The sequence below is a fragment of the Phalacrocorax carbo genome, chromosome 2 (genome assembly GCF_963921805.1).
Source record: "Phalacrocorax carbo chromosome 2, bPhaCar2.1, whole genome shotgun sequence".
Taxonomy (NCBI): domain Eukaryota; kingdom Metazoa; phylum Chordata; class Aves; order Suliformes; family Phalacrocoracidae; genus Phalacrocorax; species Phalacrocorax carbo.
In genome coordinates, this window is record NC_087514.1 from 121,037,231 (window position 1) to 121,044,771 (window position 7,541).

At 40.4% G+C, this 7,541-nt stretch overlaps 1 long non-coding RNA gene across 1 annotated transcript; it reads right to left on the reverse strand.

Annotated features, from left to right (window-relative positions):
- Positions 1 to 3,746: 3,746 nt before the first annotated feature.
- On the reverse strand, positions 3,747 to 6,365 carry LOC135311738 (uncharacterized). The gene is made up of 2 exons (XR_010371325.1): positions 6,182 to 6,365; positions 3,747 to 4,524 (listed from the first exon to the last, which is right to left on the reverse strand). It is a non-coding gene; the product is annotated as an uncharacterized LOC135311738 (long non-coding RNA).
- Between the last annotated feature and the right edge of the window lie 1,176 nt (positions 6,366 to 7,541).

A 7,541-nucleotide genomic window follows, 5' to 3' on the forward strand; every position in this document is an offset into this window, starting at 1 on the left:
CTCAGCATGAATATAGGAAATAGCCGTAACACAAGGTTTCAGCAGGAATCATTTTCTTCATTGTGCAATGTCCACGTGAGGGGCAGTTCTGGAGGTCAGACAGGGGCAGTAAATTTTCTCGCTGTTCTTCGACGGTCTGATCCAGATTTTCAGATTTCCAAATCCTTTTCAGTCTCCCTCTCTTAAGCTTTATCCTATGAGTTAACTCGTTCTTTACCTACATTTCCAGGTTCTGCTTTACAGGAACTGAAGGTTATTTACCCCTAAACCAGGTGATTCGCCCCTTCTCCATGGATGGACTCAGAAGGTCACTGACAGCAAACAGCACTAATTTGACATTTATTTTTTGAGGGTGGCTGGGAAAAAATGGAAGCCTAATGCTCTGCAGGGTGTCTACTAGAAGCAGGGAATGCTCTTATCTTGTGAATTGGGTTATCTTAAAAGTCAGTGCAAGAAATATGTGACTTGTTTACATTTCAGAGTTCACCAGAAAAATAAGTTTGACTGAGGATGACTGCTTTTAGAGGCTCTACCTGCTTTTAATTAGAGACTGCATTACTTGGATGATTCAGTGCAGCAGGTAGAAGTCCTAAGTTTAACATGTTCAAAAGAGGAAGAGAGCTCAAGAACAGCATGACATTTCTGTGCAGACCTTCCCATAACTTCTGCTCTCTGTTGTGGTACACAAAGTTTGTTCTTTGCTTGTACAGAGGAGCTGATACTGCATATGAGATTAAATATTTTGCCTCTTTCTGTTGTATGAACTCAGGAATAAGGTAGGTTTTCTCAGCCCGCTTGGATTGCAGAGTAGCAAGGAAAAGTGTGGTAAGCCAAGTTTGTGTTGCTCATGTATCTATTTGGCATGCAGTTCTAAACTGGTCCTTACCTGAAAGGAATCACCACTTCAGCGGCGTTGGTTGGTTAATGGTTTTGCCCTTTGACAGAAGTCTGATGAAAGAAGTAGACAGATCTTATTTTTAGGTATTGTAATGCATTGACACCATATGAAAGTTACAAGATATTTTAAATAGTATCAACCACAGGACTGTTTTGAATGGTGGCTATAGTATAAAAAGAATTTGCATTATAATCTTACCTCTACAATGTTAAAATATTTTCTAGTGATCAGTAAAAAGTTATAAGCTGAGGCAAGCAATGAAGCATCATAACTGGTGAACTGTATGTCTGAGCGTGGCTTTTGCCTGTGTATAGTAATGTGGAATGAAAAAATGACTATGTTCTCATAAGAAATCTTGTCGTATTTTAGTGGCACCACTTGTAGGGTAATGAGCTTTTGCGGAGCCTTTAGAAATGTCAGTATTGTCAGGCAGCACCAATGGTTACAGTTTCAGTAGTTCCTCTTTCTGATATGCTATAACATGTCTTTTACAGACTTTTGATTCTTTTTACTTTTGTTTAAGAGATGGCAGTCTGTTAATATCTGTATCAAATATGAAGGGTTTTTAAAATTTTTTTGATTAATGTAGACATTGTATACTTGAATACCTGGTGTGAGGCATGCTCTGCCATCATGAACTAGCCTCTTGGCTCCAGTAAAACTATTCATAACATAGCCCGTTGCAAGTATTTGGAAAACTGGGTCAATGCACTTAAAGCCTGTGTCTACTGAAGGTGATATTTTTTATCCCTAGTGATTTTGTTGTAATTTTCAATGCTTTCTGCATAAAGCACAAATATAAATAAGGGAAGAAATTCTGTCTCTCGGAAAGCACGGTCAAGAAACTTTTGGTCACTTCATCAACTACGCAATGAAGGGAGAAAGGAATTTTGATTATTTCTTATCCACTTGCAGTATCTTGTCTTGCTCAGTTCAGCAAACTGCTATATACAAATGTTGTCCTCTTCCCTTTTTTTTGTATGCTTACCAAAATATATTACATTATGTAATTTGTAACTAATTTCTTTGTATTACTAGAGGGGGTGTGTGTGCGCATAAAAATACACTAAGCCATTTCAATAAAACACTATGTACAAAAATCCAGCTAAACAGAAGCCCCATAGCAGATCCCACGGGGTTCTGTAGATCAAAACCCTCATGATGTCATGGTATCTTAAGACTACTGAAATATATTTCAAGAATAAAAACTCATACGTGTTTGATACTGTAAATTACCAAGTGCTTTCCTCATCCACCAAAACCAAAAAAGCTTATGGCTACATCTAGGTGTATATATTTTAAAAACAAAATGTAGTGTATTCACTGTATTATACCAACCAGGGAAGAAGGAAATGAAAGCTCACACCCACAGTATTTTTCTTTTGTTGGACGTGCAAATAGTGTGCCACCTTAAGCCATTACTTCATGCACCCTGAGTCACTTTGCTGAATTTCCAATCATCCTTAACAGAAAAGAGAAAAGACACAGTTGTGAGACAATTTGTAAAGAAGATTCAAGTGCCTGCAAAACATCTTTCATATAGCAGAAAGTCATGTTTCTGGCCAGAGGCAACTCAAGGGTTTTCAACAGTGTAGGAAAGTGTCAATTACACAGGGGCTGTTTGGGAACTGTGGGTAGTGTTTGGCAAGTTAAAGGCATCTCTCCCTCTCTCTCTTGCCAAGTCAGGCCTTTTCGCCCTCCCTCTTCTTCTCCCTTAAGGCTATGCCCCAGTGGGACCTCCTCTCCAGCCCACCTCCATTCCCAGGACCCAGAATCTGCCTCTCCTCCCTTCTCCCCAGAACTAGCAAGGGTCCTGCAGCTCTTGGGATGCTGGCAGGAAGGATGAAGGCTTGCTGGTGTTGTGGGCACAGAGGGGGAAAGGAGAGGAGCATGGCTTTCTATGCCTGCTGCCAAAGAGAGGGGTTGAAGGTACCATCAGCTCCTGCCAGGAGAGGTGGCCTTGACAGGGTTAAAATCTGCTCCAAACACCCTGACCCCCTTCTTGGCAGTGGCTAAAGCAGGGACAAGTCAGCAGTTGGTGCGAACACAACAGAGCCTGTCTCCTCTTTCATGGGCAATGGGACTGCTTGGCACATGACAATAATTGCCCCCCACAGGCAACTGCCCACTTTGCCCACAGTCTTAACAGGGCTTTATGTTTCCTGTCCCATTTTCTACCCTCCAGAGTAAATGCAGCTCACCATAAAGGTCCCCAGCGTAAAAGGAACGGTGCCAATATGAAAGGCAAGGCAAAGTGTGTTTGCGTTGTACACACACAAGTACATGCTTGCTAGTGCACATGCACATGAGCATCCACATCGATGCTTGCACCATCAAACTTTTCTTGGAAGCAAGGTGTCTGGTGCACAGTCTCCCCTCTGACTGCCCATGTCAAATCAAGTAGATGAATGTCTGGACTCACAAAAGCCTTGGGTCTGTTGGCTAGAAGTCAGTTCACTGGAGGCTGTGTGTGCTGTGCCTCTCATTAAGATTTTTTTTTTGTGGTTGGTTACTATTGAAAGAGCCTGTCAAGAAAGCAGAACAAAGAAATCAAGTTTACCATCAAATGTATCATCAGCATTTGAACTCACTTTCAAAGTTTTTTATTTTCTACTGTTCATAACATTGATACAGTTAAGCTTGAGCAATAACAAGGGTGTGTTTCTCCACTATTTGTTATTGTATTGCCCATATTGCTCTCTTTCTGAAAGATACCTTCCTCATAGATTTAAAAGCATCTTTTTTATCTACATACACAGCATCCTTAACACAAATTACTTACACCCATGGGAAGCAATGGTTACCAGTGCTGCAGTTAAATTTTTTATTTTTGCCTAGAGATTAAAACTTTTTTTTTTTAATTAAAAATTTATTTCTTTTCAACATCCATTTGCTGGCCATAGTGGAAAGCCAGGGTGTTGGGTCAGTTGCAGTATGTTATTTCCTCTGAAGCTATTCTATCAAGACTCTGCTAAGCAATTAAAGAAAAGAGTCTGTCTCCCATTTATACATCCTTCACACCTCTTTGTGGCTCTCACCATGAGAAGCCTTCTCTGGGATCTTTTTATGAACACGTTACAGGGTCAGCAGTTTCTGTTCACTAATTAAAAACAAACACAAAACCAAAATATGAACAGATACACCAGGAACATGACTATGGAAAAAAATTCACACTTTCAACTGGATTTCACTGGGTTCTCCAGCAGATGCAACAATGATGATCTTGCAGTTTCTCTGACAGGTAGCTTTTGGGAAAATATTTTTAATTGCCCATTTTATGGCAAAGCCAATGGCAGCCTCTCCATTCAGCTGCTGAAGGGATTCTGCGACATGAACTCTCAGTGATTCTTTAGCATTGCAGCTTAAAGGTCAAATTTCTCATTCCACTTAGTTTCTCTTTGCTCCTGGAAGACCGTGATGACTCATCATAGATACTCTATCATCTCCACTGTGCTGATGGGAGATCACCATATCATTAAGTGTTTTGTTCAGGAGGTCTCTAACTTTTTGGAGTTCATTGCTGATAATTTTCCATGAACTACTCAAGATGACAGCAGCATTCACATATTCCTGGGGTGGAAAACGCCTGTGATGTTTACAAGGATAGAGATCCAGGTTGCACTTGTCTGCAAAAGAACGGAAATTAATTAGCACTTCTCTGTATTATAAAAAAGTTAAAGTACATCAAAATAAAACAATGAAGAATATGATCTTGTGCATGCTTAGTTTCTGGCAAGGTTTCATTACATTCAGATCCACCCCTGCAAACTAATCCCAGGGAATTAGCAACATTCTGGGCTATGCTGCCCCCCCTTAACGATGCCTGAGGGGCAGAAGTTACAACCACTGAAATTAATGTAGAAAAATATCTCTGAGGTAGTGAACGCTGCGTGGGCAATTAAACAGTAAGGCATTGCAATTAATAGAAGTACCACATGATGTTCTAACAGCTTCCACTACTGCAGCACAGAGGATCGTTTCAGGAATGGCTCAGGATCCACTGTAACAAAACACCTACTACAGTTTTGGAATCAGTTGCGTTCACAGGCTTGTTGGCTGGGAAATGGCATATTTCCCATATGAAGTAGCACTGAGGACTGAATAGGTCTCATCTTCCTTAATTTCAGCAATACAAAAGTTATGGGTGTAGGCTGAGAGTCTGTAGTTAATGGAGGGTTCCTGAGTCGGTGATAAATCTGTGCTGACTATAGATGGAGAGTATACAAGCATATACTTCATGCCTAGAGAGGTAGGAGAAGACAAGACCTACTCCTGATCTATGCTGTGCTCTTTTTTGTGCTTTGCTTGAGATTTCTCTTTGCAAAGGACATGCTCAGCCAAAATTTCCACAAAAGTGAATGCTCTTTACAAAGTGATGGGGCCCATTAATCTGATGTCTCTCTGCACAGAAACCACATCAGCTTCACTAAAAGTTTAGCATGTGCAGTGGTTGTGGAATGAGCCAGATGTGCCAAAATGATGAGTCTGGTATGGCAGGCATCTTACATCTCTGAAATTATACTTGTTCTGTCAGTGCATTTAACACCTTTAGATAATCACTTCTGTATAACCACATCTTACCGCTTACAATGACACAAACTCTTTACAACCTTTCCTTTAGTGCAGCTGCTGGTACTAAAATTCCCTGTGAATAAACACATTTTGGCTTTCACAGCTAGGAGTAAACTAACACTGAAGTGAGCTGTGATGGATGAAGTTTTCAATAACCCATACTAAGACAAATGAGAAATAATCAAGAAGTAATTGAAGTGATGATTAACAAGTAATTGAATTTCTGTGAGTGAGTGAGCTACTAGAGCTACCACAGAAGACAGCAGCTTGAAACTGGACAGTTTTTCTGGAGAAAACCTACTCTTTCTGCATGTCTTTGCAGGAAAATGCTATGTGCAACACATAGTCTAATACAGTATTCTGCTCAGAATCAACCTTACTTGGTAATGTCTATGAGCCACATATTTGTTTTTCTATTGTGTACAATTTTTTGCTGAACAAATTCTGATCCAAAATCCATACACTATGGACCCATTTCATCTTTCGGTAAACCCCATGCTACACCAGTAACACCTAGGACAAATATGATCCCCAAAGTTTATAAATTATGTTTTAAAATAAAGCATTCTCACCAGATACTGGACTGCCTTTCACAGGAGTTTACACTGATAGCAAAAAAAGCAAAAGAAAGTAGTAATGTGGAAGTAATCCACGGGGGCAGAGCTCAAGGTTGAAAGCGAAACAAATGTAGGAAGTCAGAAATACACTCACCGGGTGGGCAGCCATGAATCCCTGCAGCACTCAGCACAGCCAGCAATTCAAGGGACTAGCCCAAGTTTTGAGAGGTAGTCAGAGACCACAGGGGTCTACACAAACGTAAGAATTGGCAGGAAGCTGATAATGGCAGGGCTTGCAAAAAACCTTATAAACACTGTTGTTAATGCATTAACACACACCAGAATAGATTAGGTGTGGAGAGAGGGAGAGGAAGGCAGGCAGGCATGAAAGGAAGTAGGGGGGAAACCATTATTTTGTTGTCATTGTTGTTACAATTAAAAGCATTGTTATGGATTTATGCTTTCAACTAACCATAAGGAGGTAGCCAGATTCAGACTATTCTTTACCAGACTCATTAGGTGCCTTAAGTTTTCTTAACTACTGATTTCCAGATTCAAGAGTTTTGATTCTTGTAATGTGATGAAACTAATTACGAACAGAAACTGGCAGCCCTGCTTGTAATCTCTCCCTTCTCCCTTTTACATTGCTTTGTTAAACTGTCAGGCTGTCCTCTTCTACATCTTTCTTAGTCTGTGTAAATCTTTCTATTGACTGCAAAAAAAAATAATTAAATTAGCAAATTAATTACCTCAAATACTTTCTCATTGCTGGGGATATCATTAAAAGCAAAAACGACACGAAAAATATCCAATTCACTTTACTTCAGGACTGCAGTGTTTAATAGAAGACATATCTGTGGTGGGATCTAGCTGAAATATGCAGGTCTTTCTTCTGTTAGGACCTCAGATAATTCACTTGAAAAAGTTTCTGGCAGCAAACTCAGTGCATTGCTAATATTTAATCCACTTGAGGATCTCTGATAGTTGAGATTTTTACGACCTCTGAGGTGTTTATTCTTGTTGCAGGTCTCTGAGGAGCCGACCAGGTTGTGGACAGCCAAGGTTTAGGAGACAACAGTGACTCTGGCTCCTGCAGAGAAGTCATTGTCTCTGATTTTAGTGACACTGACCACCACAGTTTTAATTTCTCTCATTCTTTCCAATATTTGAGGTGTAACTTCTGTGTGAAAGTCCGAGGCAAACACCAAGTCAGTTGGAGGCACAGGGCATGCTAGGATACCTGAAACACAGGAACAGAGAGACAAATTACAAGGATTAATAAAAGGGTGCATTTTCTCATGTGTTTAATACCACTTTGATCCACAGATCCAGAATAAACTGCAGTGAGGGCTTCTCACATGGGAAATGTTGCTGGATACTGGGCCACGCTTCAAGAAGACAGTGGGGTGTTCTCCACCGTTGCCTAGGTTTACTTGTAGTCCTGAAGTTTTAAAATCAGAGCTGGCTTATGTAAGATCAGGAATGCCTTCAGATTGGGGTAAGGAAAAGACAAC